The 27319-nt window shown below is 48.0% G+C and overlaps 1 long non-coding RNA gene across 4 annotated transcripts in view; it reads right to left on the minus strand.

The window, feature by feature from the left end:
* The window catches only part of LOC148422996 (uncharacterized), a 167933-nt gene that overhangs the window by 57618 nt on the left and 82996 nt on the right, over positions 1-27319 (minus strand). For 2 of the 4 annotated variants that reach the window (XR_015865787.1, XR_015865790.1), the window contains exons 6-7: positions 13024-13091; positions 12763-12838 (exon numbers count right to left, since the gene is read on the minus strand). This is a non-coding gene — a long non-coding RNA (uncharacterized LOC148422996). The remainder of the gene's footprint in view (positions 1-12762; positions 12839-13023; positions 13092-27319) is intronic. The other 2 variants (XR_015865788.1, XR_015865789.1) reach the window with 1 other exon arrangement.

Below are 27319 nucleotides of genomic sequence, written 5' to 3' on the forward strand. Positions count from 1 at the left end.
TAGGAGAGTCCTATTTAAAGGGAGTGGTTGACACTGTTGACATTTCATTCTCTCCTCTCTTGCCGCGGCTTACGCTTTTTTCCCCCCCCCGCTCCTCGGCGCGGTATTAAAAAGGTAGACAAGTTGGTCATCGTTTGAAAGGCCAGATAAGCATCAGTCATAACGCCGATGTTCTTTAAGAAGGAAGCCAGACAGGAACGCGGCCACCTGCGCGTCGGAAAGTGATCGCAGATGGCTCGGGGAGATGGAGATAATAAAATATCTCGCAGTACCTTGAATTAAAGATGCAATCTCGCGCACGTCATTAGCGATGCCGGGAGGCGGCTCCGTTCGGCTAATTTGGGCCATGATAGCCGCCGCTAAGTAATAACGGCCATGCGCTTTTTTTATCGTCTCGGGGCAGGGCCGCTCCAACTTCTTTTTTCTTAACTTCTACTTTTCCGGTAGCGAACCTCTAAGATCCGTGTTGTTTTTCTTTTTGACACGGGTGGCCAAAATGACACACCGCCCATACAGTTCGGCACCACGAGTGAGAGTGGGTCGAAAGGCGGCAGAAAGGTTTAACGTCGTGTTAAAAAGTCAATAACCGTCAACTGTAAACGGTAACGGGCGCTTTTCCTTTTTTCCGTCTATCAAAGCGGGCGTTTAAACTGAGCAGAATATGATTGGCCGCTTGCGGAGATGACTCGCGACTTCAAAAAAGGCAAACGTAAGTTGTGGCTTTTGATCAAAAACCCCAAATGACGCTCGTGCTACTCCAACCGACTTGTATAACTACGTATGTTTCGTATCATTTTTAGGATTGCGGGTGATTACGTTCGTTCATTTGAATATTTCCTCTCCAAAGATGAGTGCGCCTCACAGTGGAGAAGTTCGCCGATACGCTATCACTAGCGCTTGTAAAGTTGAGTCAACAAGTCGCCTGTGAAAATAATTAAGGGCAAACGCCGTTTCTTATTTTGCACCTTCTCGGCACGCGTGGAGGATAAGGAGGAAGGCTTCGTCCTGACGGATCTCAACTCATCGCCTTGGCGACGGGACGTATCGAGCAGCCCCATCTCGGGGCGTTTACAGTATGAAGTCACCTACGAGATGCCCCGGGAACAAAACAGCCGTCGGCGAAGGCGGCGCGCTAATAATGTAACGCGCCCCTCCCTGAGGGAGCCCATCTCCTCATCTGGGTCACGGCGAGTATTAAAAGGGTTAAGGGTGCGCGCTAAATTTATTGCAGGTCCTGCAAGCGGCAACGGGCCGGAGCACTAATGGATGACCTTGGGGTTTGGCCGTTTCAGACTTGAGGAGATCATGTCTCAGCACCTCCCCGCCACCAGGATGACCCCCGGCCCTCTCCGCCCCCGGCCTCAACCTTTAACTCGCTGATCTTTGACCAAATTATTAAGCAGACACCTGCTTTCCGGTGTACGGTCGGGGCGCGCGGCGAGAGGGGGGGGGGGGGGGGGGGGGGGGGGGGGGTCGCGTACGCTAATTTGATGGAGATGTGTGCTGTGACACCAAGGGAAACCCATCTGTTCCCGGCAGGGTAACTTTCACTCACACCCGCTCATCTGCTTCTTGTTTACATTTGGACAAGCCGGGCTCTTTACTTTCCTATTATCAGCACGGGAAGCTTTTTTTCTGAAGACCGACGCCCAGGTTAGGAAGAAAAAAAATACATTTCTAAAATGACATTGATATACAATGAATAAAAAGGCATTCGTTTTTTCACTAGAATTTCCCCGGGCATCAATCATATGTTGATTTTCAGTAGTCACAGGTGTGTGTGTGTGTGTGTGTGTGTGTGTGTGTGTGTGTGTGTATATATATATATATATATATATATATATATATATATATATATATATATATATATATATATATATATATATATATATATATATATATATATATATATATATATATATATATATATATATATATATATATATATATATATATACACATATGTGTATGAGTTAAGTTTGTGATTACGCAATGCCTTGCGTGTGACCTTGTGTGGGCCCAGGAGACAACCTGAGGGAAAAGCTGACTGTTTGTCCCATTTTTTTTCTTTTTTATCCTTTTGGGCCACATAAAAGAGGTTTGAATTCTCCAGCAAGGCACAAGCCATGCCTCTTTGAGATATTCTAGTGGCTGCACACAAAGCATCAAGTCTTGTTCCAAAAAGCAAGCTGTGTGGTCTTTGTGATAGCCCTATTACGGCATGAAGGACTCTTACTTTGGGTCTGCATGTCTGGCTCTGTGTGTGTGTGTGTTGGGGGGGTCTTTACTTGTATGGATAACTGTACTTTCCAGGGGAGGGAGGGGAAAAAAAAGATCTGAAGAGGAAGTCTTTGAATGTCGGACATTGGAGCTGCGGCGGCTAATCTCCCCCTACGGCTTTACAGGCGGCTGCGGATTTGGGACTTGGCATCCTTACTGACCAGTGCTGTTTGATGAGATAACGGGGGTGTGGGGGTGGGGGATCTAGTGCCGGCATCGGCGCTCCGCCGTGCTGAAATGAAACACTTTGCTGGCTACCCAACCTGCTTAGCGCGGCGTGGGATCCTTCAGCCCGTCTGAAAAGCGACAGGCTGCCAAGCGCCGTTCCGACACGGCCGCCGCGCCGGACTTGTCTTCGCGCATGTTAGGGTTTAGCCGGCTGCCGCGCTCCTCCAAAGGCCCAAACGCGAGATGCCAATTTTGACCCGGTGCCAAAAATGTCTGAGCTCTGTTTCCGAAGTTATTCCCGCACTTTATTCCCAAAAAGGGAAAAGTATGGGTGCATCCTATGAAGAGTAACTTAAAGATGAGTTTTTTTCATTTTTATTCCACGCCGTTTAACGTTGAATTAAAAGTTTTGTCTTTCCAAGGGGGAGCTTGGCAAAATATAAATGACAAGCCCTGGCTTACAGCATTATTTTCAATCCAAGAAGCGAGCGGACCGAACCAACGTCCGAGCGCAGGTTCACGCGCAGAAACATTGCGAAAGTTATGATGGTTATGAAAGTTACATGATCTTAATTGAACTTCAAACCAGTGTTTGTGCCCATCTGATTCAAGACAGAGACCAAACTCCAATGTCCATTGCAGAGGACACAAATGAAGACGCTGTCTCTCGGGAGCAAAAAGGATCGAAAATATGCAAGATACCCGTCCAAGAAATACACAACATCATTTTGAAGACATGACAAATCTGCGGGTTGGCTTACAAGTTGCGATGCAACATATTGCCCGGGCGGAAGATTTTTATCACAACGGAGCCATTAGGCAATAATCGATCCATGTCATATGTTGTATCATTTCCATGACATGTCGGTGAAAAACTGGCACATTTAGCATATCGTTGATTGAAAAGGATGGGATTTTACAAAAACCACAAGCATATAGGACATACGCAGCAACGCAAAAGATTTCATAACATTCATCTTTTTTTTTTCCACTGATTAAAATAGAATGGGGTCAGCAAAATGGTAAAAACTGGGGCTGCAACTCATGATAATTGGAATAATCAATGACCTGGTCTATTTTTGTCCATTGATGGACGTTGATTTTCAAAAGTATTTTCATTTCCATCTGTTAGAAGAAAAAAACAGCATACACAATTACCATCAGAAAATGCACTAACCCTTTTTATACGATTCGATCGCTGGTTTGTCAGAAAATCGTCCAAAAACGACCATCGTTGCTCAGAGTAAAAGCAGATTTTTGCGATGTCTTATTTTGATTCGACCCAACGAATTTGTTGTCGTACAAAAGAATGAGAATATTTCCCATGGAGGGCTTAATTCATCAATTTGTTGTCCATTAATTGACTGTGACATTTTTTTAAATTGACATTAGCCGTCTGCAAAAATCAACCAGATTCTTATTTTTCAAACAGCCAGCGACTAAATCAATAGTCTACTTCATTGGAATTGCCATAACGTATAAGCGTTAAATCCAACCATGAATTCATTGCGCTCTATTCAGAACTTCCAAATGTTATAACAGTAAATAAGCGAAAGGGGCCCAGGAAGAGAAAATAAATGGAAGGTGAGCGTCCTCTTCTTTGTGAGTCGTGTGACCTCATATTGTCTGCTAACCTCAAGACATACCGTCGTCTGTTGGTAAATGGAAGGGAATCGTTTTTCACAAAGATCTTTTTTTTTTCAATCATGAACGCACCTCAGGTAAATGGCAATAAATCGCAAAGAAAGTCCACGTTTGCGGCGTCCCGGAAATAAAACGACTCGCACATTCCGCGTCTTCGAGTCACGAGGTACGGCAGCGCGTTTTCGGTTTTCCCACGCGGGGACCCGACGAACACACGTTTGCGCCTTGGGCTCTTTATCCGTTTTCGAACGGACCCCCTCCCGGCCAAGTAACCTTTCCCGGGGACCGGTTCAAGCGGGCCGGTCACGCGCCGGCCGGCGACTCGTCCGAAAAGAAAACCGGCGCGTCGGGCGGGCTGGACGTCACATCAGATAGCCAGATATTCGGGGTGCCCGCCACGGGAGCCAATAATGATGATATCTTTGATCGGCGCCCGGGCTCCCCAACGCCGGGACCGTGTCCAGCGCGGTTATCTTCAAGGCTTTTCTATTCCCCCGGCACAAATCGCCGCCTGCGGCAGGAGCGGCTTTCAAAAGCAATTTCAGGTGAAAAATAAGGTGCTTTTCTTCCATTTTCCAGCCATTTGGATTGGGGGTTAGCCTTGTTTACCTAGCTACTACGCTGCTATTTACATAGCTCTTTCAAGGAAAAAATGGCCGGCTATGATTTATGGACTGCGCCGAGAGTGCAATTTTCCATGTCGAGCAGCTAATCTGAGAGGCCGCGCAGAAAGGTCACGTCGGCCGTAGCAAAAGCCTGGCCCTCGCGCGCCGCGTGGGTGGATATTCCTTCTCTTTGGTTGGGATTTATGATATGCAGAGCACGCCGTCCTTCGCTTCCAGACGTGTGCCGATTGCCGGCATAATGGAGAAATGATGGAAAGGGAATAATCCTTTCACCCCGAGCGCCGACTTTGAGAACGCGCCCGTCGCGCAGCGAGAACCGAGCCGCCGTTATTACGGAGTTTGTTTTTCTTGGGTCCACTTTAACGCGGGGACCATCCCGGCGCCCGGGGATGGGGGAGCCCATTTTCGGGGCCGAGTACGAGTACGAGTCGAATATTTTTCGACCCCCGCGGTAGCGGGGTCGACTTATCGCCGCATAACTCGAAACGTTCCGATTTTTAAACATTGATTCCGGTGCGAAATAAGTACTATGGTGTCATTTACAAAATGATTATATTGGAGCGAAATTGTGGCGTCTCAGTTTTTCATTTTTAAATTCTGGCCGCCTTAGGGTAAGCCACATCTAAATGGCCAATGCCAAAGGCTGCAAATGAGCCATGCTGGAGCAAGCTACAGCTGAGACAAAGAGAAACGGAGAGGGCACTGTTGTCAGGTGTTGGGATCAATGCCATACTTCACAGTCGTAACCTTTAGCCTAGCCTCTGACTCGACGGCGATACGACACCACGGCCGCGCTCGGGAGCCGGGGATATTTTCCCATACTTAGAGAACTCGATACGACCGGGAGACAATTTCCCTCCTCCTCGATTTCCCACGTTCATCTTTCCCTTCCTGAATTTGATCCGGACAAACGGGGCGCCGGCCCCAGTAGCTTCGCAGGCCGCGGAGAGAAAGCCTCATCCGAACCGATCCGGTATTCGAATGCGACGGGGACGGCGCGGCCTCATGAATATTAACGTCTCCGTCTAACCGGTGTGGCGCGACTGCCGAGGAGACATCCGGAAAGGTCGGCCCATTCACGCGTTTAACCAAACAAACAAAGGGCATCGCAATCAAGATATGAAATGACGGATTTTTTTCCTCCGTTTTGAAAACGATGATGGGAATCCTGTCGTCAAAACTAACACCTCTGTTCACAAACAGACTGTGCACTTACTACTTACGACGTACTCGACTTACAACTTGCAACCGTGTTTCCGGTTTTTCATCACGCCAGTTAGCTCGCATTACGCCGTGGGTGTGGAACTCCAGTCCTGGAGGGCCGGTTTCCTGCGTGTTTTCGAACCTTCAAATCATTCAAATGATTGGGGTCATTTTCAAACACCTGCAGAGCTTGCTAACAAGCTACCGTATATCCGCAAATGACCCCCCCCCCTCCCCCCCAAATAAAAGCCAAAAGTATGGGCGTGTCCCATAAACGGTAACTTGATCCGTCAGCCACACGAGTCAAGTTTTGAAGCGCATTTTTACAGCGATATAGAATCGCCGTTACGGGACGAGCCGGGTTTCGAGTTACGCGGAGCTCGTTTGTAAAATGAGGATTTCCTGTACTGTATAAGGCCGGAATCATTTCGATGAAGATTTGGAGTTTAACGGTGAAATCAGACTTACTGCGCCGGAAGACATTTGTAAAACGAGGACTTCCCGTATAACACTTTGCACTCGGCCAAAGCGGCTGACGGTCCGCGCTCAATTCCCTCTGGCCCGCTGACACGTTTGCCTGGGAAAAGTATCGAATGTCACTTTTGTCCCAGATTCCGTTTGGCGCGGAACATTAAACGGCGCTTATTTACAGTGCGCCGGAGCCTCCCGCTCGGGCCCGGGCAATTTACGTAGGAAGAGGCGGATCAAGTTCGGGCCTTAATGACAAGTCCGGGCCGACCTCTCCCGAGAAAACAAATGGAGCCCCAAGGTGACGCTCCAGTATGGCTAACGACTTGGGTGTCCTCGGGAAAGGAGCAGATGCAGCCCCGAGGACCCGTGAGGGGTGACGCGGGGGTCAAGGTCACCATACGCCAAGGTTAGGGTCAGATAAGCGCGGCCGGCCGTAGGGCTCTTCCCGTGCCCGCGGGCCACCAAGAGGAGGCGTGGAAACGCGCTCAGAGTTTGGGCTCGAGTGTTATTCCGCCGAGGGGCGGCCGGGGGGGAGCAGGGGGGGCGAGGTTCAGGACGGTCATATGCTTCCCGCTGGAGGTAAAACACATTTGGTACCAGAAAATTCAAGGGGCAAAACTCCAAACGTAAAGCTAGGCTTCTAACTGCCTTTATGACATGACTTGTATAGTATTTTACAACTAAATCAGCAACTATCTAAATCAATGACTCTCGCAACGAATGTTTCAATTTATTTTCAAAAAGGGGTACGAGAACTCCTGTGGGTTGCTGAAGTCACTTCAGAGGGGACGACAACAAAGCTTATTTCATGATGCTTTGATAGGAAGGGGACAGGTTTTTTTTCTGTTTAATTAAATGGAGTACGAAAAAAACTTTGACCAAAGCGAGTTCCAGTAAGACCTTTCGGAAAACGCCGAGTGCCAGTATTTTAAGTTTTGTTCAGATGCGCACTGGCATAAGCGGAACAAGGTATAGGCGCCTCATGGTGATTATTTGCCTGTGGAATTCCAGCGTCTTTCTGTCCGCCTATCCATCCGTCTTATCGATTCCACGCAATGATCATTTTATTTGAATCTTTCCGGTCGAGGGGCAGAAATTCCAACCGGGAAATCAGCGAATCATCAAAACGATTAACTGAACGATAATCAATTAATTTGGTCATCAAATACATGTCCGTTTGATCAACGATTTCTGGCAAATCAAGACAAACACTCAAACTGCAGTTTGTCCAAATCAACTGATATTTGAATTTGTACGACTTGCCCATGAGCTTTTCAAGCGTCAAAAATGTTGGGAAACTTTTTCCAAAGTATTTCTGCACCGAACGCAAATCTGCCATGGCCCCCCCTCCTAAAGCCACAATGTATTTTCCCGTACAGTATTTGACGTATATCTATAAAGGCTCCTACGCTACGACCGAGAGGAATTAGCTCTAATTGGAAAAATCTAAATAAACCAGCGGAGGTTATTTTTTTTGTTAGACGAGGAAATGTCAGCCGCGGCCATTAGTTACGGCGAGAGATCCCATGGTATTTGGAGGGAATAAATTAGTCCGAGCACATTTATTTGGACTTAATTAATAAGATAACCTAAGTGATTTATTTGATTCCCCGGACCGCGCGGCGCAATAATAATAAGCTAGCGTACGCGCTACACCGGCCGAACGGGACAACGGCAACACGGTGAGACAGCAATTACTGTCATATTGGCGGGGAGGAGGATGCTAATGGGGAGATTGTGCGCGCCAGGATCAAATCAAATGGAAATGTATCCGGCGTGCTTGTGTGGCTGCCGCTAATTAGCGGGCGCAGCCGAGTTTGATAAACTCTTAAAGATTGCGCCTCCTGCGCCTGTCAGCTCATTACACGCGTGCGAGCGTTCGCCGACGCTTTCCCTCAAGCGGCGTTTACCAAGTCGTAAAGAGCTCTCCCTTCCCTCGGAAAGGCTGAGCTGTCATATATTTAGCCGGGATGCTACACTGAGAAGATTAAAGAAGGCGGCGTAAAAAGAAAAGACAAAAAAAAGCCTATTTTCAAGGCCTCGGGAGAAATAGACGTTATCAAGCTTGTTTACGATGCAGTAAAACACATCCTTCCCCGCAAAAGGAAAATTGCATCTGACTGCTGCGCACGCTCAGTCTCATTATGCTGCGCGTGCAATCAAATTGACGCGGCTGCTTTCAACAAGTACGTTTGGCCAGCGCGCCACAATCCGGCCGCTGCTATTTGTAGACGTTGCGATGACCACTTCAAAACGCCATTTCAAACTAGAGGTGTTACTCAGAAGCGGGCCTGGCCGATGCTTCCATTGGTGGGGGATTCGGGGCGGGGCTCGGGTTCAAATCACAAAATCCATGCTTTCCTCGCCCTTCGTGAGCTTATCGCGAGAAACGCTACTAATGTACAACAATGCACACATTATATTTGACAACAGTTTGCACAACGTACTGTATACACACGCACACAAACAGTAGATATAGGATGTCGTTTTTTTCCAGCATACATACATAAAATTTTCCCAAAACCAACGACAACTCATTTTAACGGGAAAAAGCAACAACAACAAAAATACAATGCCATTGATTGGAGCGGTTTCTTTACCATTAACAATGTCAATTTCCTTTGATCTTGTTTGATTTACTGTGTATAAATATAATTGATGTAATCGCCGCTGTCAGACAAGTACACAAGATGGCCTACTAGTACAGACCACCATGGTGAGTACAAATACCTTGAAAATAGGCGCCGTACACACTCTCCGTACTCGTCCACCCCTATTTTATTTTGGTAATCATTTCAAACGGGACCGGCGCATCAAATAGCGACGTCATAAAAGCGAAGCCAGCCAATGTCATGTCGGAGCGACAAGGCAGCCAAAAAAACATGAACGCTTTCGCAAAAAAAACGAAAAAGCGAAAGAGAGCACGCGCGTGAATGGGAGGGGGGCGAAGGAGGGAGAAAGATGACGCCGCAAAAGGTCACTCTTTTTTCTGTAGTCAATCATTGACATTTAAACGCCACGTTTCAAACGTCGGCGATAAAACGGCGGCAGATAATGGCGAGCGGCCCGCCGCGCAATTATGAGCCTAATGAGATGCAAGAATGCAAATGTCTTTGTGCCTTTGCGCCCGGCCTCCCCATTGTGGCCGCCTGGCACCGCGCTGATGCGTGACGTGGCCGCGGCCCACGCAACGGGAAGCCTCGGAAGCCGCACGCGCCCCCAATTTTTTCGCATTTTTTGGACTATAAGCAGCAACTTTTTTCTCATAGTCCAGTATGGCTTATCTGCAGGTTTCTTTTTGTTTGTTTCTTTTTGCTCGCCACCGGAAGACAATCTAGCGGTAAAGCAAATGTGCGCATCTTTTCAAGGTGTTAAAAACTACGAAATGCAACTGAAAAGATCTGAAGCAATGGCTGTGCTCAAAAAGAGTTTTAAAAATATATTGTTTAAAATACAAAAATTATGTCTAAATTGAATAAGTTCTTGTATTAAAATTTGTGACATGTAAATGTGATTTATATATATATATCTATATGAATTATGTATATTTATTATGTGCAATGTGTTGATATGTTCACTAAAATAATCAATCAATTAAATCTGGGACAAAAGTGACATTGCACTGGCTTATCCATGAGAAAATGTGTTTTTTGATGCCGCGGCTTATATGCCGGTGCGGCTTATACGCGATGCCAAACCCTCACCTCAAATCGGGACACACTAATTGATTTTTATGGACGGGGGTAGCGCAAGAATAAAAACCAATGGCTGATTTCTGCCACGCAAAACTTGTCCATCGAAGGGAGGAGACGAAAATGTCCTCGGTTTTCACTTGACTGACACGTGAGCGAATTCCGTGCACCGGGACACGCAAGACCCGGTGTCTCCGCGTCTCCTTTGCATTTCAAAGAAAGAGAAAAAAAGCGCATAGTAAGAAGGCGCGCTACGAATTCCATACTTTGTGGCCGGACGGTCTTTTGGACCAGCCTTCTCCATCGGGAGGCCCGATAAGAACGGCAAACAAAACCCGCTCGCGCTCACGCTGTTTGTTAGAGGCAATTAATTTCTGCGAGGCCTCGCTCCCATTCAGGCCCGGCCTTTGTGCCGCAAATCCCGCTTTTGGGCGGCGGAGGAGGCTCCCGGACGCCGCGCGGGATCGGGCAAGGAGAGCCGGCCGCCAGATTATCTCGGCCCGGTCGAGCGCGTAATCGCTCAAATGAGTTGAGATCCCTTCAAATGGCCCGCCCGCCTCATCGGCTCGTCGCGTACGCAAATATTTGACAGAGATCGACCCCATGGCGCTCCCGGCTGCGACTTCAAAAAATAAACAAAACCAGTTTTGGGCTAAAACGGCTGGCGCTGAATCAACAAAGTACTCAAGTAACGCAGGTAGGGAAAATGCTAGATCACCTCAGGTACTGAAGTAATCAATTATATTTTGAAGTACTAAAGTAACCCTTCATCTGAGATATTAATTAGAAAAGCAATCCAATACTTGAGATATTGAAGTACTACATCGATTCATTACTTTATACATACGTAGTCTATATTGGTACAATTAGATTACTTACGTCCTTTAAAAGCTAAAGTCATGTACTATTATTTTAGTAAGTGCCCAAAGTAATTAATTCAGTGCCTTCACATAATCAATTTCATTCAAACACATGCATCCAAAGTAATCGTCGAAAAATTGCTGGCGCGAAATGCACTCAAGTACTTAAGGTACTAAAAGTACCAAATAAATACATTAACTCGGGTAGCGATCATTTATGTTTTCGATTATTTGAGACTAAAGTACTCCATTGCATTAAGTCATCTAAAATTATTAGTACATCAATAGTATGTAAGTTGAGTAGTGTAAGTACTCAAATTGAGTACTGAAGTAAAGTTGTAAAGTAAATTCTACGTTCGGGGCTCAAACCTACAAGGTCACAGTCGGGAGACGAGCACACGTGGCGGCGATCCGCAGGCCGTACGTACCGTAGCGCTATCGGTAGCCGCTTCCGACGCCTCCAGAGGAGGCCGGGGATCGGCCCGTTCCTACTTGGTAGCTCTACTGGTAGAAACGTTGCATTTCTGACCGGTTTTGTGTTTGTGGAATACGAACGAAGTAGCGATATCGAATCGTCGATGGGCAGATCAATCAAAAGGGGGTTGCTCGGTCTGCTTGATTCCCATTCCGCAAAACGACATCAACCGGAGTGCTACCTTTAGACTAGCGGGGGCACATCCACGATGTTGTAAAGATTTCTCGCTCGGCTTCCCCCGTAGAGCGACTATCCGAACCCATGCGCCGACACGCGGGCGGAGGACCCGGCGACGGCGCAAAAGTCGCCCGGGATGCGGCCATCACGCGGAAGACGCGAAGCGACGGAGGCAGCGGGCGGATTGCGATCTGGAGGATGCGGGCCTGCCTTTTTGTCGTCTTGATCACATAGCCACTGTTGCCACCCGGGGGGGAGGGAGGGAGGGAGGGAGGGAGGAAGGGAGGGAGGCTCCGCCCCACGCCCGTCCTCCCGGCGTAACTGAACAGCCTGCTATCCTGGCTCTTTTCTCGCTTTAATGATTCAAAGCCACGACAGCTTTCCTTTGGCTTTTTCATCTCAAGCCCATCCCGAGCGAAACCTATTTTCGCATAATTGCCGACCAAAACGGGAGGGGGGGGGCTAGTTTGTTTTGCGACGGGGGGGGGGGTAACACATTGCCAGGTGTGCTCGGCCCACGCCAAAATGCCACCCTGGGAGCAGGGGAGGGCGTCCCGCATCGCTTTGGGCGACGGAACACGGCGGAGGGCGTGTCGCTTACGTCTCAACGTTATTCACGGCACATCAAACTGGGCTTGCGAAGAGGTGCAAAACTGCGCTTGGCAGCGTCCCAAACCAAAACAACCTGCAAGAATGCCATGCATTACATGGGCCCCCAACACGGTTCAGGCATGAACGATTAGAGGGGGAGGGACTGAAAACAGCTCGGATTTCGTAAACAGGTGGACTCTTGCTCCAGACAAAGCCTGCAATACCAATTACTGCGTGGTCAAAACTATGGAAGCCAACAAGTCTCACAAATAAATCGTTCCATTACGTTTTTTTCATTCACTTTAACTGTGATTCAATTCGAAGGAAAGTGGTCTCCTCCTTATACCTATATATATATATATATATATATATATATATATATATATATATATATATATATATATATACATATAAATATATATATATACATATATATATATATATATATATATATATATATATATATATATATATATATATATATATATATATATATATATATATATATATATATATGTGCACAATATCTTGCAATTCCACAGGCAAATAGCAATCAAGAGGAGCGGTTTTCTCACAGTTTGAGGGCACAAGACCTTGAAATTCCGCAGGCCTATAGCATTCAGGAGGAGCCGCCTGATGATTCGTGGGGACCTGTCATTTACAATAAACAAAATGGGCTTGATTCCAGGAATCGCTTCATGTTCCAACGAATTAGCTTTTATTTCGAAAAAAAGTACAGATCCTGTCTCCCCCGCTCAACGTCCGTTCTAAGTTGCATTAAAAATACCAGGGAAACCCAGTTAAAAGCTCGCATACCCGACTCGGTGCTTACGTACCCCTCAATCGCCAACCAGACCGTGGATGGAAACTCACCGCCCGCCCGCCGACGAAAACGGCTCCAAATCTGGAAGACAAGATAATGGAACTCGGTTACCATCACGGCGTCTGACCTTGCACGGCGAATCTCGCTCAAATCGGACAAGACTGACTGTTCTCATTTTATTCAATCTATTCCCGCAGTGGCCGCCATTTAACGGTAAAGACATCCGATTTGGAATTACAATCATCGGGCAATTCAAATCATTTAGGACTGTCAGCTCTACTAAGGTGAGACATCGCCTGGATTGTCCTGACCGCGGCTGACGGGTGACGGGCAGACAAGGTCGGCGGACGTACAAGCTCTCATTTAAAAAACAGACACCGGAGCAGGAGCGGGGTTACTTAGCTCTATCGGAGCTGTCAATCAATTAGTGACAATTATTGCGCAAGGGCGGCGCCAGAGGTTAGGGAGAGGCAACGAGCGCGAGGCGGAGGGGACCTAACGCCGGCGCCGGCACGGATTATGGAGATTGAAAAATAATGAGCAAAAGTGAATGATATTAGCGGCCCGGGCGAGCCCGTGGCTTCCTTCCCGCCGCGTGCCTCCCTTCCCGCCGCGTGCCTCCCTTCCCGCCGCGTGCCTCCCTTCCCGCCGCGTGCCTCCCTTCCCGCCGCGTGCCTCCCTTCCCGCCGCGTGCCTCAAGTGTGTTCATCAAGAACACGTTGGATAACTTCATAGAAAGCCCATGAAGAAGAAATCCAGCTCAAACAAACGGTGTCAGAATAACCGCGAGGCATTTGGTTTTGAGAGTGGCGCCCGGTCCACCTTGAGCGGGGTGGGACGGTATGAAACAGGACGGGATAGGGGACAGGGAAGGACGAAAGGGAAGGGGTCGCAGCGTCCCCAAATGATCCAGCTGGCGGAGGGTTTCATTCTGCAGCCTTCTAATTAAAATGCAAATGAAATTTATAATTAGCGAGCGGCGGATTCCTCGGGAAGCACCTCAACATATGGGCCGAGCGGCGGTGGGCAGCGCCGTCTCCAGGACGGCTCTTGTCACCCTGATGCCCCCTTTTCATAACTGTGGCCGAGATGTGACCCACTTTGAAAGGTGGGTCTGCAGAAACCAGCATCGTTTGTCTGTTTCGCAACACAAAAGTGTCACGTCTAGAGAGTTCTTAACCAAAGTTCGGTTCAAATCTAAATGCATAGCGAGTGTTTCAGAACCTAGCCAAGTTTGAGCCGTTGCAGGCGTAGGAAGCGTAATCGCCCAAATATAGGACGTCGCTGTGTACACAACGCAGCCTTAATCGTATGCCAAAAGACGGCAATTAATAACGGAGTCAAATGGAATACCTACCCGTGCTCTCAAACGGAGACATCACAGGCTTTACCCTGATCCTCTCCGTGTTCAGAATATTCCAGTGTGTAAACAAGGACGGAGTCGAACGTTGGTTCGGTCTGCTCACTTCTTTTTTGGAAAATAATGCCTCAGCTAACGCAGTCTGCAACAGGCGCTGGCTGCTAACAGCTAACATTTTTTTTCTTCATTTCTGGTTGTCTATTAGTAAAGTTTATGCAATTTTGTTAGCGCAGCTATATCTAGTATATGCATAACGCAACCACTACTGTAGCTTCTATTCTATGCGACTTATAATATGGTGCGCCCTATAGATGAAAACAATTTCAAATGGGCCATTGAATGAAGGTGCACCTTACAATCCAGGGCACCTTATAGTGTGGAAAATACGGTATTCAAAGTATATTATTGCAAAATCTGAAGCCACAAAATGCTTAACTGTGCACCCATGCCATTATAGTAAAGGTGGACAGGGAATCCCTCGTTCATTTTTAGGTAAATGATTTGAGATGCGGCGCTCATGTCAGGACGGCCACGGTCCTTCACCATACAGTCGAACTTTGGACGTTGGTCATGTCAAATTTAAAATACGGCACGTGCCTCTGTTCAATAAAAGGCAGGGAAAGACGGCTTTAAGGTTTATTGAAGTCAGCGCCGCCGACGAGGCATGAGGAGCGCGGCCCGGTTTACTTTGCTGCGAGCGGCCCGCGTTACGGGTCGGCGCTCGCGTCACCTCGGCGAGGCGCGAGCGAGACCGGATCGAAAGGTTTCCGACCAAAATTAACCTTTGCTGACTCGGAGATAATTATTTTTTTCATCGACGCCGGGTCTCGGTAAACACGGGACTGCGCATCTCCTTCCCGAGCGCCTTTGAGACATGACAATTGAGCCCGATTTCTTATTCAAGCGCGCAAGCGATCGCCGGCTATTATCGGGTCGAGTGAGACGGGCCGCAAACTGTAGTTGACTCCCTTTTGTCGTCCGCGCAAGATGCGGGCGGGTCACTCGGCCGGGGCGAAAGCTTTGTGCGAGACGCCGGACTTTCCCCGCTGACGCGGCAGGAACGGCGCATCAGTCAAACGTCAGCTGTCAGGGCTCGTAGCTAAGGGTCACCGCGGCCGGGCGTCCGAAAAGAAAAAAGGCCGGATGTCGCCGTGCGCTCTGACCCGGCTGGATGGTATGCCGGTGGCGCCGTGTCAAGAGAGCGCAATGCCGCGCTCAACTCGCTCTATTGTCAACGACTTAGGCCATGAGAAGGTCTCATGTGACCTCCTCAATGCTCCCTGTCCGCATTGTCACCTAGTATGACACCGTTAAGTCTCTTGAAGGCGAGACGGATTTATCTCCAGAGCTGTCCGTTGGCTTAACCCGCCGAGGACAATTGGACGCCGCCCTACGACGCAACTCGCTGTCTTCTGTCAAGGCGCTCGGAAAAGAAAGGCAAGGCTTAGCAAAGTTAGCAATAGCGATATCCCTACTAAAAACGAGATGAGATACGCAGAGTCTGTCGATAGGGGTGTCCGGGGAACCCGCGAGGCGGACGTGTTTTTTGAATTCACCTCACAATTTGGTAAGCGATTTTTGAAGCCGCGCACCAAAAATGAGGGTGGGCTGCTTGGACTCCTTAATTCTGGCACTCGAAACTGCCGGACGCCAGATTCTTTCAAGTTTCTGCTGAGTGTAGCTTAGCATAGTAGCTATATACCGTATATATATCTATATCTTTGGGATTCTGTATCAGCCGATGCTCAACACGAGATGAGTCAGCCTCGGTGCAAAAAAATACGCCGCGGTTGTTTTCGCCAATCCAAGCGGGGCCCGAAACGCGCACAAAACGTAGGGGCCAGCAATGCGGATGCGAGGGACCTGTCAACTTGGACGGGGGGGGGCATCGTGACAGTGTTAGACAAAAAAAGTCCAAATGATGTATGGCTCAACTCATTCGACAGTCAGCGCGACACAAAACCCGCTTTTCTAAATATAAGTGGCCATTGTGCCGCACGGTCCGCGAGGTGTTGACGCTAGCGACTTTGGCGGCGCCACCTGTTGCCTCGCTAATCATACTGAGGAGATACTCATAAATCATAACCTTCTTCAATTAATCACGCTGTCAGCTCCTAGGTGAGAGGTTGCGGCGGGAAGCGGCAAAGGTCGTCGTCGCGGCGCGACCGGGTCGGCGTTTGCGCGCCATCTCTTATTCTTGGGAAGCGTCGGCCGGCCAAACAAAAGGGGGAATCAAAGTCGGGGGGACGGGAGGAAAACCGGGGGTGGGGACCTCGGGGTTGGTAAACGCAGGAGAAAAGAAACGGGGAGCGGCGCATAAAAGGCCGTCAAATTGACCTGTCATTACACGAAGGGAGCGGTGGCGCGCCGCCGCATTATCGCGCCGGCCATACCCTTTCAGATGACAGAGTTCCCGCAACTTACCAGCTTCCCGCTGCACCCCCATTTGCATAATTAACTAGTCATTCACACGTCACTCACGGGACTGCCATTCATTGGGAGGAGACTCGGGATTCCGCCGCACGCACTGTATGTGGCGTCGCATGATCAAAAACACCGATTCAAGTCTATTCATGCGGCCTTTCGCGAGGTGGAGATTAAACTTGAAGGAGCGAGTGCGATCGATTGTTGTTTCGCGCCGGTTGTTGTGTCTCCGACACGGAAGCTGAAAATAAATTCAAGCGCGGCAAACGGAGACCGACGGCGCCGGCTTCCGGGGAACGTCGGTCCCCGTTCCGATTTTTCCACCGGACGAATGCGCTGGAGGTTTTGAGGGCCATTTGGAAAATTGCCCCGCATTCCTGCTCGTCGACTATTTTCCCCAAATACGCCTTTTAACGAGCTCTGAATTTTGAATGATTTTAACTAGCACCAGTCACCCCCGAAACAAAAACTTTGAGCACCCTTGACTTTTCAAGCAACTCTAGGACTACACGGAAACATGGTCACGCCGTGCTACGCGCAGCATACATCTGGCTAAATGCGTACTAAGTGTGTACGACCCGAAATATGTACCTATTTTAGGTATGTAAATAAATATCTGTGTACATATAATAAATATGCATGTACATAAGCAAAAAAAAATAACAAAACAAAACATGGATGTATATATGTATGAGCGTAAATATATGTATGTGCTACTTATGGATGTAAATCACTATGTATGTATGTATATACAAGCAAAAACATATACATGCATACTTATGAGTATAAATATATACGTATGCACTACTTACGCATGTAACCTTGTATGTGAGTATGTACAGCACATACCGTGCATATGCCTGTACCTATGTATCGTATGAGCGTAATAATTGATGTAAGTCTTTATGTACGTAAATATGTATGCATATACATCAACGTAACAAAATGCATGTATATACATACCAGCGTAAGTAAATACCAATGCATATGCTTACCATCTATGTGTAAATATATATAGAACTTATGTATGTAATCTTGTATGTGAATATCTACAGCATACGTCCACTGGTTACAGGGGAAAAAAAAAGCTGACTATGGAAATGGGTATTATTGCGTAAATTGAACACTTCAAAACATGGCCCGAAAAACAAAACAAAACAAAACAAAAACGAGCACAAATATGAGTAATTTGAGACAATGCCGTGAGTCACTATCAAGAGAGACCGTAAAGCTATTGAGCCACAAGGCGGAAAATGATCCCGGAAGATTCCTGCATCAGTTGCATTTTAACCTTAACATGTTGCAGTTTATCAGTAATACGACCTGAGAAAAGTGACGAAATGAAAGGTAGCATGTTAAAATACATTTGCAGCCCCCCGCGGGAAAAAAAAAAAAAAAAGAGAGTTGTAAATGTGAACTAAATGAATAGATCGTGACACCGCGGATTGACAAAGGTGAATAAACATAAGTTTCCTCCGGCTATGGAAATTATATCTGACATTACTTTCTTACTCTCAATCTGTGCCATTCATTATAATAAAAGATTGCCATTTGCAAAAATGTGAGCCAATCTTTAGCGGCGCTCGACGCGCTTAAAAGCAAAAGCGAAAGCGGGTCACTCGCCACGGATGATGGCGACGTCTGTAATTTTGCATCTTAATGCGCTATACATTAAAGCTGAACTTTACCGAGCCCGGGATGTCAATTTACTCACTTTATCTCTTTGCATTAGTGAATGACATTTGCGGCTTACAAACGTTGCCGTGCGACTGCCCGCTCGCCGTCCACCTGGGAATTTGCCGGGGATTTTTTTCATTGATTACAAAGTCAGCTTGAACCAGTCCGCTTTGTTTGAAAAGTAGCAGGGACTCTGTCGAGCGCTCATCCGGCAGAATAACGGAATTGCGAGCGTCAAATCTAGTGCGGCGGCGCTTTCCGCGGAGACTGAAGAAATTTGGCGTGTCGGCAACGACTCTTCTACGACGGCTTCTGCGCACACGCCATCCGAGGCGTCCTTCATCACAGTCCGGTACGGCAACACAAGGTAGGGAGGCTCTCCAGCGTGTGAGCAAGTCCTCACGCCGCATGCGTGGAGCAGCCTTAGCCTCACTCCAGGACGTTTACCGCGGCAGGGTTCTGCGGAGAACACGCAACACCATCGAGGACAAGACACACCCGCAAAACCATCCGTTTGAAACGCTGCCATCAAGCGTACTCTACAGGAAACCGAGGGCCGGGACCGGCGGACCGGCAAACGGCTTCTACCCGCCAAGCATCCGGACCAACCCACTCATCTCCCTCTTACTGCGCGCGCTGACAAGATCTCGCACCAAAATTTTGCACAGACGTACGACAATAAATCTCTTGACAAGGACCGTAAGTCCCCAAATACAAGACGCGCCCGTCTAAGACAGGGGTCCCCAACTTTTTTATCACCACGGACCGATCCATGCTAGAGACTTTGAGTTGCGATTGATTTGACTTCATGGGCGTCGTGCAATGACGACATTGTTCACGATGGAAAATATGGCCGCAAAACATTTATTTATTTGTGTATTACGTATTTGTGAGTGACATTTTGGTGCGCAAGTGATCAAAACCAATCCAAGAGGATCCAAGAAAATAAAAGCTTTGAAATAATTTTCATCTATTTCATAATGAAACGAATCATCAAGTTTTTATGAATCCTGAATTCCAGCTGTTTACTGTTGTCTTCATCCTCTGAGGATATAGATAAGATATACAGTGAAATGATAAAAAACAAATAAACAAATACAAACTAAACAAAATAAACAAATAAACTAAACGTTAATCCAAAAACAAATGTAGTCATAAATAGCTATGCCACATAAAAGAAAATCGAAAGACACCAAGAGAGCGACGCTGACTGAATCAGTGTTGTTGAGTACGCTCATATTTCTTGGGTAATATTGCTTGATGGCGGTTGGTTTTTAATGAATAAACAACAATTGGGCAATACTCTCTAAATGAGAAAAACAAAGTTTTGTAATACACTTGAACGCACAATCAAAGCTTCTCAAATCGTTCGGTTAATCGGTGGAATAATTGAGCGTAAGAATATCGGAAGGTGAAGGCCCCCCAAAACAAAGGACGTATTGGACGCGTGGCGCCTTTTCCTGCTTTAAGCCCCGCAGGTTATTTATGCATCATTGGCAATTGGGCTTCCTTCGCACTTTGATTAAATGCTTTAATCAATCACCATCCCGGCCTGTTTATTAATCACTTTATCAAACAGTTGATGCATTGCTGCATTTAATGGACTCCATTTATTTTGGTTTTCTCCTCTCCATCTTATGGAAGGGCTCTCCCAATCTGGGACAGATAAAGAAGAAAAAGGGGGGGGGGGGGGGCGGACGGCGGAACGCCTCGGCGAGCCGGGTCAGCGCGGTGTAGCTAACTTGACTGCAATCACTCTCGAGCAATTTATTCATGGCCACGAGTGCCCTGAGCGATGGCTGCAGGTAAGCTACGTAGCTTAACGCAGATAAACAGGCAACCCTTCGTTTGTCTGCTCGCCCGACACCCGCGTGATGTATGATCCCAATCAGATGAATACACCCAGGTTATTTTACCGTTAACGTTACGGGACAAAATGAGAACATTCCTGGAAGAAACGAGAAAATTAGGAATCAGATCGCGACGGCGAAGTCGGGGGCCCGTCCCGATTCGTCCGTTCCGCCGAGCGGGAAATATGAGGCCGGGCGATCGGCCCGAAAAATGTCAAATCGATTTTCTTCACTCATTCGCAAGAATTTGTGTGATTTTGAAAAAAATACATTCTGTGGAAAATATTCCAAAACAACAATGTGTATCTATTTTGAATCAGTTCAGCTAACCTTAACGAAACAAACAGAATCACCCGATAAAACAGGAGTCCCCAACCGTTATGTCACAGTGGACCGGTCAACGCTTGAGGTTTTTGCTGTGGATCGGGGAGCAGTGACTGCTCTCAACCGATGCCGCGCCGTCCGTCCTCGCGACAAAATGCGCATCAACAGCGGCGCCAAAAACAAAGATCAAACCGGGCAACTGATCTACAAGTATTAAAGGATAAACTAAATCAGTTCCAAAACATCATCATTTCGGGCGCGGCCCAGTCGAACCAGGGCCCGGTACCGGGTCGCCGACCGGCGCTCGGGGACCTCCGCTATAAACGGTAACTTCAAACATACAGGGGAAGTCCACTCAAAATGACATCACTTATATCGCTACTTGCTTAAAGCGAGAGAACAAGCAGTGATTGGTCCTTATCGGAGCCCTGAGCAGCAGTGACATTTCAAGGCAAAATGGCCGCCCCATGAGATGGATCGTAAACGGGTTGGTTTTGCAGCCTCAAGGTTAGAGGGCAATGACTGAAAAGACGGAGGAAAAGAGCGCGGCTAAAATAAAATGGACCATTACAGTCGGTGCACCGACTCATGATAGAGAGACGATTATTACTATTATTTATTTACAGTTTTTGGGGGGAGGGGACAAATGTCAAATTGCGCACCCGTGCCGACGTTAACCCCAGATGTTCCAGCCTAGTCGGATCCGGTTGAACGAGCCCGGAAAGGTAAACGCGGTCGGCGTTACAATGAATTCCATCGTGAACGAAAGCCGCTAAAAACAGAAGCTCCTCAGCCTCCGTTTCAAGTTGGATAGACTAACAGGACCAAGCTAGTCATTGAACCCGCCGCGATCTGCTCAGAAATAACAGTAATTAGCAAACAATCCAGCTCCTTTTAAGCCTGGTCCCTGCCAACCCCGCCGTCCCTCAACCGTCAAAGTCTGCCGGTCTGGAATTTCTGTCTCATCCATTTGTGAGCCCCCCCCCCCCCCCCCCCCCCCCCTCCTCCTCTCTCTATTGTGCGCTAAAGAGCTATTGTCTGCATCGTCCCAAAGCCCGCTCGGCGTAACGGAGCGACGGTGAAAAACATGAGAGGTGTTTGGAACGCTGAATAGAAAATTGTACCTAAGTGGTCTTCTCGTGCCCGCTACCTCTGGCCTCTGGCCTACTCCACATGAGATGGGGCGCACGGGTGGGCTGGGAGGGGACGCCGGCGGGTCAACGGCGAACTTGAAAGCCGCCGGCGCTCTCCAGAAAAAAAAAAACAAAACAAAAAAAAACAAGCATTTCACACCTGAAGCCTTTCATGCGGGGGCCTGGAGGCATCCCCTTCAAGGCTTTTAATTGGCCGGTCGGGAGCGGCCATTATGGCGAGGCGACCGGCAGCCAAGTACGCGCGATGAAAAGGCTGTTTCTCCCGGATGGGCCCGGTGCCATTGGAACACGCTCCATCGCTTCTTGCCCGTTGACTAAAGCCCCGTTTTCACCGACGTTATCCGCCCTACTCCCATACGGACCTCTAGACTTGTTCTGGTATCTACCTAGCTGTACACCAAAGAGGACGGCAAATCCAACGCAACGAACCGGGAGCCCCCTCCTCCACCCTACCTCGCCGCTGACATCATGTTAACGTACAAACCGTCACCAAAACAATGTGGAATATAAAAAAAAGCTTTCTTTTTGGTAACGCGTCTCTTGACTGGGCCTTTGGGAAAGACGTCTGTTTCTTCCTCACGTTACTTATGTGTGAGTGAAATTTTGAAAGGCGTCCAAGAGAACCCGGCCGGTTTACTAAATACGTATGTTTTTTTTTCTTCAGACTCAGATACTGCATCAAAGGGAAGTAAGTGATTATTTCAGGTGTGGCCCACGCGGCCCGGTTCCAGTTGATAGCGGACCGGGGGTCGGGGACCTCTGCACTAGATGTGTGCCGAAGAGGCTTGGTTTCACAGAATCCGGCGAAGGTGGCCCCCTGGCCAAACTTCAGATACCGTACGTTCAACTGGACTCCAAGAGGGTTCCAAGAGTGAGGAAAAAGTGGAGGCCCGCGTGGCGAAACGGACGGCACACACTGGCGCGGAAACGTCTTCGTCTCGCAAGCGGAACGGCTTCAAAAAAGGCCTCCGAAAATGGCGTTGTCACGGCGTATTAATGACATCAAGTAAAGCCCGGGTGGCGGAACAAGCTTCTCTTTGATACCTTCAAGTCCACCGGTCCTGTTTGGAAATGACGCCATGTGAAGAAGAGAGTGAAGGATTTAGTTATTAACACATTCAAACAAGCCGGCGGCGTGCCTGCGTGCCTGCGTGCCTGCGTGCCTGCGCACGGCGGGCATTTTGATCACTTACAGCCTTTGAAATGAAAACATTTGCGGCTTCTCCTTCCATATATTTCTGGCTTTCATCTCGGCGCGGGCGGGCGGGCGGGCGGGCGGGCGGGCGAGCCCCGAGGACGGCGCCTTCCACTTTGTTGGCTTGGCGAGCCTACCTCAAAAGAAGCATTTCTCGCCGGCCCGCGCCATCTGCGGGGCCGGGAAGCATCTCCCGGCGGCGGCCCAAATAGCCCGCGGACGGACGGCCGCGGGGGAAGCAGATAAACTAGGTGTTTGGTCTCCGCTTGGGACTCGCCAGGAACGCCGCGCGCAAATGACCGCAATTCGCCTCATTTCCAAAAAAGAAGGACAAATGTATGGGTGCGTCTTAAAAAATTGATTTTTTTTTTGTATTCCACACCATTTGTGGAAAGTTGAAGTCCGACAGCCATATAAGCCAAGTTTTGACGCATTTTTACGTCGGCCGCGTCCTTACAATAATGGCGGCAGCTCGTATTATTTCTTAGGGCATTATTTGCGATAAAAGAAGCGAGCAGACTGAATATCTGCATTTACCACGGTGCTACGTTCACGATGCGGGGAATTTGAGATATACTTAACCCACAACAAATGTAAGTTTTGGATATAAACACAAGAAAACACGAAGAGAGCATGAAGCTGAGATTGATTTCGTTTTACTATTAGTTTTACGTATTATACACGGCAACATGGAAAATACCAGAATTTGACCCCAAATTAACGGTGTCCTACACATCTTATATTTGGGTAATTAGGGTATATAACTTATGGATTTGAACACAAGAAAATATGAAAAGTTTATGATGATGAAATTGTTTCAGTTTAGCTATAAGTTTGACATTGTTGCCAAAGTGTTGGTGCGCCTTATAGGCGCTAACCTAGAAAATAGCAGAATTAGTCCCCGCAATTAAGAGTACGTCCTTTACACGGGTGAGTCTTATATTTGGGCTTTTTTTTTTTCCTATTAAAACCAAAGGTGTCAAAAGCTACGACCAAAGCGGAGATGCGCCAAATTCTGTCTGCGCGCAGCAATCCTAACTGGAGGGTTACATCATCACTCAATTTGCCGCTGAAGACGTCAGTGACGGAAGTTCCCTCCGATCGGACAGAATCCGGCGATTTTGGCATGCCTGTCGATGAATAAAAGCGCAGCGTGCAGATTGGTGCGGTAGCATGTTTTTGGAATAAACAAAGCTACCTCGGCCGACCCAAAGCTAACCCTAACCCTCACTCAAAAAGAACGGCCCGGATTTGTCCAGCCCCGGTCACAACACGTGACTCGAAAAGCTTTCGGTGAAGCGCGCAAGGATTGTAAAAGGACTGGACGTCGCTCGCGTCCAATTAACGTGGACGAGCTAGCAAACAACAACTCCCCGACGACCTCATTCGCGTGCGCCCACCTGCCTGTCACACTTTTGGAAAAAAGCCACTTAAAAAGAGCTTGGAGCACAAATGATCCGCTATATTTGTATTCGCACCTCAGCTGGTGGGCGCAGACGGCCCCAGAAGATACGCAGCAGGCAAAACGGGGACAAAAAAGGGCCACCCACTTTTCATTCGCTTAGGCGTAAATCCAAAACCGCTTCCACGCGGCGCCTATCCGCGTCCACGTTAAAGGTCTTTTAACGTCTCAATAACCTCATTAAAAAAAAACGTGAAATAGTCTGTGGGCTTCTTCGTTTATTCCACTTTGAACCAATCTAGGATTCTTTCTATAGATCTATTGTCCAATTACCGTATTTACCGCATTAAAAGGCGCATCTAAAAATTGATAACACCCTGCTTGAAATTTGGAATCAAATTATAAGGGGACAAGGCGCAAAAACCACGATTGTGTGATTTTAGGAAATACATTCAGAAAATGAGAGTCGGGACTTTAAGAAGGTTGTTTTTGTAGAAATCCCAAAATGGGTAAGATACAAAAATTCCGATTTTCGCCAAAAACTCAGCACCCACCTCCACCACAAAAGCCTACGTATCACATTCGGACACTCGGATTACAATTTGAACCTTTGGACTGTTGGCAAATGAAAGTCGAGGTCATTTTTACCCAAAATGCGTATTTTCGTCAATAACGCAAGATTCAACTCCGCAACATAAGCACTTGGACTTGGCCTGCTCAAAATATCTGTTAATATCACTCATTAGACTCCTCCACCACAAATAATGAGCATCGATCCCAAAAAACAAAACAAAAGCGGTCCGGCCGCGGCCTAAGTGGCAAAGAGTGCGGAAGGGAAGTACGTGAAATTGCCGGCGTAAAATGCGGAGGCGCAGGAGATGATAAATCTTCCGGGCGGCCCGCTGTCATCCTTCTTTATTACATTGCCATTCATTACATGGCAACGCGCTTAGCGCGCTTGCCAAAAGCGCGGCGACGGGCGGAGCGTACTCATAGCTCATAATGGCCGCGTACGCGGGAGCGTGTCGCTCCGTCCCATTTGTCAGGGGGGGACTGACGCTGCGGCGTCCAGCAAATGCTCGGGGATTCTTTTCACCCCCCAAAGCCATTCCTATAAATAAAGCGGGAGCGCGGATCTACTGGAACGGCGAGGCCATTCGCGGCTAGCGTCCGTCAGGCCGTACGAGCGGCGGGACGGACGATTGGCGCAAAGGGCCGCGACCCCCTCCTCCGGGCCCGGACCCCGTCCTCCGGGCCCGGACCCCGTCCTCCGGGCCCGGACCCCGTCCTCCGGGGTTCAATATCCGCGGCAGACGGCGGGCCCGGATACTTAACCCGAGCCGCCGCGATGAACATCGCGGCTAATAAATAGACGGCGTATAAAATGTCAGCGCCGCGCGGCAATAATACAGCCGAGTATTCCCGGACTCCGCATATCACAATAAAGCCGACAGGCATCGACGGGAGACGGCGGGGGCGTGTTTTCCCCGCGCCTGACATATAATACCTGCCGGTGGAGTTGGAAGATGAAGAAAACACTTTCGAGCTGATGCCTTGGGGATTTTTTGTACACTTGTATTCGTTTTTATTCGGGCCGCGAATCAAGATGAAGTCGACGAACCCGTCGGGTATTTCGTCCGTTCTTCGTGGATCGGATCCATCGGCGAAATTCGGATCTACCCCTTGAAAAACTGGGACAAACAGAAAGCGATTGACGGAGCGCAAATGACTGGAACACGTCAGGAAATCCCTTGCCCATCACTCATATATATATATATATATATATATATATATATATATATATATATATATATATATATATATATATATATATATATATATATATATGGTTGTGAATGATGCGCCAAAGTAGCAAAATTGGCGTGTGTTCTGCCTTGATGGCTATTAATTTTCCAGTCTTTCAAATAGCGAGAGCAAAACGGACTCTAATATTCCAAATAAGGGCTGAGGTCGCAGAAGAAATTTGGAACGCCGGCCATCAGCGCAACTGAAATACAAACGTGACAATTATGCCAAAGATGCATTCATCCAATAATTTGATTGGCGATCGGTTGTCGATGAAAGCGTCTGTGGTCACGCCTCCCATCCAAATAAAACCTTCATTTCTTTTGATTTTGTTCCACCCCGGAGAAAGCCGCCCTCTCTTGTATCTTCGCTCAAGTTTCGCTGCGAGAGTAAGCGGGAGGGAGAAGAAAAAAAAAAAAAAATCAATAAAGCAACACGACAGCGAGTCTCAAGAGGGTTTCACTTTGGATTAAGAAGAGAGAGGCGGCGGCGGCGGCGGCAAAGGAGAATGCAATACCGGGACGCCATTGACATTATTATCAAAATCCTTATTGATTGCTGATGTGTAAAAATAAAAAAAAGAAAAAAAGGCCAATCTTACAGGTAGTAATTGAAGGCCAATCCTGCCAATGAGGTGACATTAAGCGGGGGAGGGGGTGGGGGGCGGGGCTAGCGGTTGAAGCGATCCGCCGGCCCTCCTGTCACGATCGATCAGCGGACCCGAAATTTACAGCAACACTCCAAATTGCTCCTAATGGCGCCTTTGAGCGTCCCTGGCCGCCCTCCCCGGCCCGCCGCCCTCCTCGGCCCGCCGCCCTCCCCGGCCCGCCTTTCAATGCGACCCCCCCAGCCGCCCTCTGTCCTGGCCTTTGATAGTCGGGGAGCTAAAAAGAAAAGGGACTGGACGCAGACTAGAAAGTCATTCGATCCCAAAGACGGATTTTTACGTGCGGATCGCTCAAGACTCTTCGACTTTCTTTCTTCTTTCTCTTTTGTTTTCTTTGTTTCTTTCTTTCTCTCTTTCTTCCTTCCTTTTCTTTCGCTTTTATTTTCTTTATTCCTATTTTGTTTCTTTTCTGTTTCCTTTTTTCTATCATGTTTCTTTGTTTTTTCTTTC

Source organism: Hippichthys cyanospilos, chromosome 6, assembly GCF_059441005.1.
Source record: "Hippichthys cyanospilos isolate Australia breed blue-spotted pipefish chromosome 6, RoL_Hcya_1.0, whole genome shotgun sequence".
Classification (NCBI taxonomy): Eukaryota; Metazoa; Chordata; class Actinopteri; order Syngnathiformes; family Syngnathidae; genus Hippichthys; species Hippichthys cyanospilos.